Raw genomic sequence first — 7,500 nt, 5'->3', positions numbered from 1 at the left:
ACACTGTTATTCATTGTGCAACGGTTGCATGTGACCCACTCTGTCGCGTTAATTATCTTATATCACAGATAAGATTTCTTTCATATACTGCAGTTCCTCTATTTTCGAAAAAAAAAATCCAAATAGCATTACCTTTATCCAGACTCTGAGCAAATAGAACCAGATCTTTGGTAAATGGAATATGCGGCCATAGTTACATCATATGTAGACAGCTGCATCTGTATGCAGAATATCTTTTTTAATCTAGTGATCTCAGTGACAACGAAATACTGCGTGTGTCCATTTCAACACTTTTGCCGTCGATCAACATAACACTTGTCACTATTAGTCATTATTAGAAATTCATCCCGGTTTTATAAATGCCAAGATCCACAGAAGTATAACAACAACACCCAACACCAAACATGGCAGCGGTGGGAAATATGCAAAATATATACAACAGTGATACTGTATTCATGATGTCTGATGAACAAGCTAGATGGAACTTCTAAAGATTAGCCAGACGACAACCTAACCTTGGAGACTAGAAGAACATCCAGTCAACAGCTGACAGAGATGATAACCCAAGACTACAGTGAGCGACTGCTGTTACTTACAAGATGGAAAATGCATCAACTGACATGAAATTGGTGGTTTGACGTTCTAACTCATGCACGCAATTGTTAGTTCGATTCCAGATTTTCGTAAGGTGCCCTTCCTCTTCACACGCACAAAAAACATTAAATTTTCATCTTATATTTTGCCAAATGCAAATCTCAGATTTTTTTTCACCAATAAATATGTAAATTACAAAATAAGGTGGAGGAGAGGAGTAGGGTTTGTTATCTGCAACTTTCAAGACTCTTTTTGTGGGTTTTATATTTTCTCTTATAAGAAGATAGCAGAGCGGCTTAAAAAAGAAAAGACATTCATGCGTTTTCTACACGAGCAACCTTATGTGAAACCAAAAACATGTGAAGTCACAAGGTCTTCACTTTATGCTATTTTAGAATTATGAAAGCACATTGATTTAAAAATAAACATTACCTTTAATTTATAATGAATTATGCATTCTTAACGTTTATAACAAAATGCTTAAGATTTGAGTTTGTCACAGCAAATATTCTCACCACATATGAAAAAAGAAAGAGAAGACAATTCCATATCATTTCAAGCTATCAGTTTCTAATGTCGCACGAATAATCATTGATGCCACAGTGTGTTTCCAGTCATATTACCTACCGATTCCTTTCGGTGAATGGAACTTGCCTTGTATTACAATTCTTATTCAGAGAGTGCGTGGACTTGCTTGGATAAAAAAAACTCCCATTTATGTGGGTGTCTCGAACCATAATGTATCGACCAGTTTGTTGAAATATTCATTATAGGAAAATGCATATATACAGAAACGAATACATATCTATTAGTCTAGGCATACATATCTACCAAAAAGATGGATAGTTAAATGTACATCTTTCGGATAGATAGACATATGCATTTAGTTGTGTGTATATGCATGTCTGTATTTATTAATATTCAGGGAGTCTGACCTCGCGCAATTAACAAACTGGCCGTATATCTCCAGTATACTTGAGATATTGTGATGTTTTATACATATTCTTAGTCGTTTTCATGTTGACAGATGTTGAGAAGGTATAAATGAGACAATATATCTTCACAATTAAAGAGATGTAATTGACCTGTTTCATGTATTTCTGACGAAGATATATTCGAAACCGGTAAAATTCATCTCTTACACTGTGAAGATGTTCATTCTCATCCATACCTTTTCGCCATATATTCACTATCGTTTGCGTTGTAAGCCGAAATGTGTGCAGCATGAGAAAGACTAAAAGCCATGGCTATGGTAATTTTCGCCTGGGAAGGGAGGAGGTAGGCAAGTATTAGGTATGTACTCCCTAAATTTCGAGGGTAATTTTGATTATCACCTTATCCACTAACAGTCAAAAATTGCAGAAGAGTTTGAAGGATTATCTTATTATTATTTTTTAAACACCTAAGGCTACTAAACATGGTCCTTACTTATATGGTTATATAAGCAAAATGCATATATAACCATGAACAGAAGCACAAACACAATAACGTGTACACAAAAATGAAAATGAAAAGGTATCGTGATGGGAAGGAGCCTTAGCCCGGTTCTTGCTACTTTATATCTGGAAATATCATTTTCTTATATAACCATCTTTAGTGCACTCAAAAAATAAGTCTGACAATCATTATTTCAGAAAGAAAATAGGTGACAAAGCTGAACCTATCAGTGAAACCGCCAAGCTAACTAATGGTGATCACTCTGATTACCTCAGCACAACACATATCCAAGACACAGAACTCAAGCAAGCAAGAAATAGTCTTTGACAGTTAGGACTGCTGAATGAACAACACAGGTTCAGTGAAGACGCGTTTCTGGTGAGCCGAGTTAAAATTGGCTTCTCCCCTGTGGGTAGGCCTAGTCTTTGCTTTGCTGATTAAAGTATGAAGGTGTCATGAAAGGTATCTGAATGGATTTTATGCACACATACAGAATGAGAGAGAGGGGGAGGAGGCAAAGACAGAGATAGATAGATAGCGAGAGAAAGATAGATAGATAGAGTGGGTGAGTGAGTGAGTGAGTGAGTGAGTGAGTGAGTGAGTGAGTGAGTGAGTGAGTGAGAGCGAGAGATAGAGAAATACCTTATTTCTGCCTAGTTCATCTTTCAGATTAGATTAAGTTGTCTCGGGAACTTAAACCTCAGAATATATAGTGTACATATCATGAAAGTCAGATGAATGTTCAATACATAACATGTTGAGTGGAATTCAAATCACATGCTGGATTTGCTTGATATTATTGCCTTTGGAAATGAAGATGGAATTGATATAGAGGATGACGTTGCCGAGGTCATCGAAATCCAAACTCGGCAGTGGGTCAAGAAATTCACTAGGCTGAAGACGCAGCAGATGTGCTGCCTGCGTCTAATGGAATTACATTGAAGAAGGTACGCCTTGCATACTTCCCACATTTGGTAGCTTCAATTTTTTTTCTTTCTTTTCATGAATCAACAACCTTTCTCAGCATCTCGACTGTTTCCATCTGTTTTCCGATAATGAAATAATGGACCTGCTAGCTGAAGAAACCAACCACTGCTACGCTCAAGTTCATGTTCTTACTTAATCCAGCACACCTTACTTCGAAGAATGGACCAGCGCTCTTTAAAGAGAGCATAGAGGAAAGAAATTAAATAGTTTTTGTAGCTTAAATGCTAATGTTGCATTGCAAAGAGGGAGAAGTCATCCAGTACTGAACTACGAATACACAATTTTCAATGCCATGCTTCAACAAATGATTAAGGATCGATATTATCAACTACCATGTTTTTTGACGCAATGTAATGGACAATATTTGACCTGCAATCACTATCATTTAATTCAAGGAAAAGTTCATCCCCGCTAGTGATCTCTGTATCGACGAATTCCCTGCTTCTAGACTATGTTATTTCGAGGTAAATTTGTTTGTTTTGTGTGATATTAAGACACATATGATCCTCGATGCCTTTATGTAAACAGAAGCAGCATCGGCAGACATCGATTGCAGTCAAGGCTTCGCTGTTTCAAGTATTGTTTTCATCTTTTTAGCATCCCATGAATGTCTATATTTACTGCATTATCATTTATCATTTCAAATAATTATCATGGAATATTTCATTCTTATATTTGCGGTTGTTTACACTAGGCTGCAATCACCTCTCGGCTTTTGCTGTATGTTATTAACTGATGCAGCCCATTGCTATTCCACATTTTGCACTCGGAGAAGACTGTGTGGCAAAGCTTTGAGCCTCTAAGGCGCGCTCTCCGAAACTGCCTGATGCTGTTAAGGGACACCTCGCATCTAAGAGTATGCAGAAATTGCTATCAGGCGGCAGAGCAACGGTAGACAATTAAATCATATATATATATATATATATATATATATATATATATATATATATATATATATATATATATATATATATATATATATATATATATATATATATATATATATATATATATATATGTATGTATGTACACACACACACACACACACACACACACACACACACACACACACACACACACACACACACACACACACACATATATATATATATATATATATTTATACACACACACACACACACACACACACACACACACACACACACACACACACACACACATATATATATATATATATATATATATATATATATATATATATATATGAAAGGAAAAAAAAACACTTTACCGTATATATATATATATATATATATATATATATATATATACATATATATATAATATATATATAAATATATATATATATATATATATATATATATATATATATATATATATAAATATATATATATATATATATATTCATTTATATTTTATGGTATTAATGATACTCATAACAAGAACAACGAGACATCAGCAAGAAGTGAATATAAAGGTAATGATAACAATATAAATGGCATAGTGTTGTCCTTCATAGATGTTACTTATCATCTACAATGCTACATCATAAACATCATATTTTCTTTAATCACCATTTTATTCTTTCTTTCCCCTTCCTTTTTCGTATTTTATTTTCGCCTCGTTCACCTCATTCTCTCGAGACTCCCCGGTAATCTCTTATCGACGATCGCTACTTAGTTTTCCAACCCTCTCCCTGCCGAAGATGAGATTACAGAAGGGATTAGATTCCCTCTGCGCGACAATAGATGGCGGGAGAGGAGGCCGATGCTCACTTTTTCTTTCTTTCTGGTCACTCGATATCATTTATTCATCGAAGGAAAACGTAGCAAAATAAAGGGGATCCTTATGTATATATTTGTTTCGGAAGTCTGTGGAAACGGCCTGTCGGTTCCGTCCTGCGGGCTAGCTTCGAGTTTTATGAGGGTCGTGAAAGTCAATCCGGGCGTCCATTCCGCGTGATGCCAGGCGAGGACGACGTGTCTGTGCCTTATACATATAAAGTTCATGCGATGCCCTTTTCGCAGGTTTTTATTTTCACGGGGAAGAGAAGACAGCGTTCTCTCATTTACCATCTGGTTGGATACAAAGGCTTTCTGCTGATGGATATCCTACCTTGTTTGTGATTAGGCAAGATATATGATAAGATAGTAATATATTCGAAAATTAATGTATATAAATCTATAAATATACATTCATATACAAAACACAAATTTCTTTCTCCCCCGCCTCCCCCTCTCTCTAACAATCGGACACACGCACATACAAACGCACACACACACACACACACACACACACACACACACACACACACACACACACACACACACACACACACACACACACACACACACACACACACACATACACACATACACACATACACACACACACACACACACACACACACACACACACACACACACACACACACACACACACACACACACACACACACAAACAAACACACACACACACGTACGCACACACACACACACGCACAGCAACAACAACAACAACACCAGCACACACACACACAGATATATAAGTATATATATATATAAACAATACTAATATAAATATTGAAACTAGTTATGGATATCGTGATTTTCATATCCCTTTGGATTCTGTGCAGTATGTGCAATGAAAAGGATCATGCCTGGTTATCATTTTGGATAGATTATTTCTCGTAATATTTAGAATTTTACTGAATTAGAAAACCCCCCCACAAAATTCCGTTAGTTGGGGTTTGCTGGTGATCCCTCGTTCTGCACAAGGTATCACAACTGACCTGTGACTCGTAATACTATTCGAGGACTTCTGTTTTCCTGTTACATTTCTTTATAATACATGCACTGCCACCACAGACTAAACCTATCCCTTCTACTGTTCAGATCGAATTAAGACTGCCTACTGAAGCACCATGGGGGGAGGAAAGATCTGAGTAAGGCGGGTTTTTTTCTACTGAAGTTTATTCCCAAGAAAATCTCTAAGCCAGTAGGAAATAGCCAAGAGAGTAGGTATTTCAAAAATTTCAATTGCAAAGGTGAAAAGAAACTTGATCATTTGGAAAACTATGTATCTAATCAAAGAGGAAAGTGTTGAAGAAATATAGTTTAAAAAGCAACGGCGAATGAATAGAACTATGGCGTCGAGTATAAGCCCTCTACATTCAAAGAAAAAAAGTTAAATGAGATAGGATATTGTGCTGCAGGCATACTGAAGTGCAAAGACTATCTGTACTCATGAGGAAAGGCTCAGAAGAATTAGACATCAGAAGATTGTATATAAGAACATCTCACTTAAATCACCCTCTTGACTTCGTTTCTATGTGATTCAATCATAATTTCGTGAAATACATATGTAAACATGGCCAAAAATGTTAGTTACAAATTATTACATCTGATATGAATTTCATGTTTGGTTCAAAACCAAGATAAAAAAAATCATGCTGGAATTTAAGAGGGTTATATTTGAATGTCCCAGTCATCTCATAACTTTTACTGTTATTTTTAAAAGCATGTTTGTTTCACTGATGAGTCTATAACAGAAATACTGGTGGACAGACAAAAATTGTTAGACGAACGGACCACCTCAACTGCCAGAGAGCACAAGTAAAATTTCCCAAGCTAATGGTGTGGCTTCCAATCTCTGCCTTGGGTACTAGAAGATTCGAGATTGTAAAAGGTAATCTAAATCGTGGCATCACTGATAGCCGTCCTCTGTCTCAACCTCGTGAGTGGTTCCCAGCCAATGACTGCATTTTCGTGAATGGTGGAACTCCCTGCTATACAGCCAAATGCAAAAAAAAAAAAAAAAGGAAAGAAAGAAAGAAAGAAAAAAAGTTTGGATAATCATATTAGAGTGCTTGATCGGCCTGGAAGCAGTCCAAATCTAAATCCTATAGAATGTTTATGGAAGGACATAAAAAAAAAAAAAAAAAAAAAAAAAAACTAACAGCGAACTGAACAGCTGATAAAAAAAAACAGAAATCAGGGAAAAGACCCACCGGTACATTCGAGACATGTCAAGACGTTGCTGCAGTGAATAAGACTAAGGGGGGTTACTCTGGTTACTTGTATCACGTCTTTTATAATGTACGCAAATAAAATGAGGAACTGATGATTTTGTGATACATATTCACACACACACACACATATTTATGTATTAAGACACTTATTGCACAATTGCATAGTCATATACTGTTCCTCTCATATTTTCTTGTATGACCTTTCTTTTTTCCTATTTCTATGAAAACAAGCGCGAAAAATGTATAAATAAAGAAAGAAAACAAAATATTATATACATAAAAAACCCGAGTCCGGCAGAAGTCCCTCCATTCCTCCACTTCCCTCACTCTCTCCTTCTATCGCTCCTTCCTTCCGCTCCCCCTCCCTCCTCTTCGTCCATCCCTCTCTCACTCCCTCCCTTTCCCCCCCATTCGCCCCTCCCACCCGCTCCTTCCACCCTCTCACTCTTTTCCTTTCGCATTTCTGTTCTACC

This window comes from Penaeus vannamei, chromosome 2 (assembly GCF_042767895.1).
Source record: "Penaeus vannamei isolate JL-2024 chromosome 2, ASM4276789v1, whole genome shotgun sequence".
NCBI lineage: Eukaryota > Metazoa > Arthropoda > Malacostraca > Decapoda > Penaeidae > Penaeus > Penaeus vannamei.
This window is presented reverse-complemented; position numbering follows the sequence as displayed.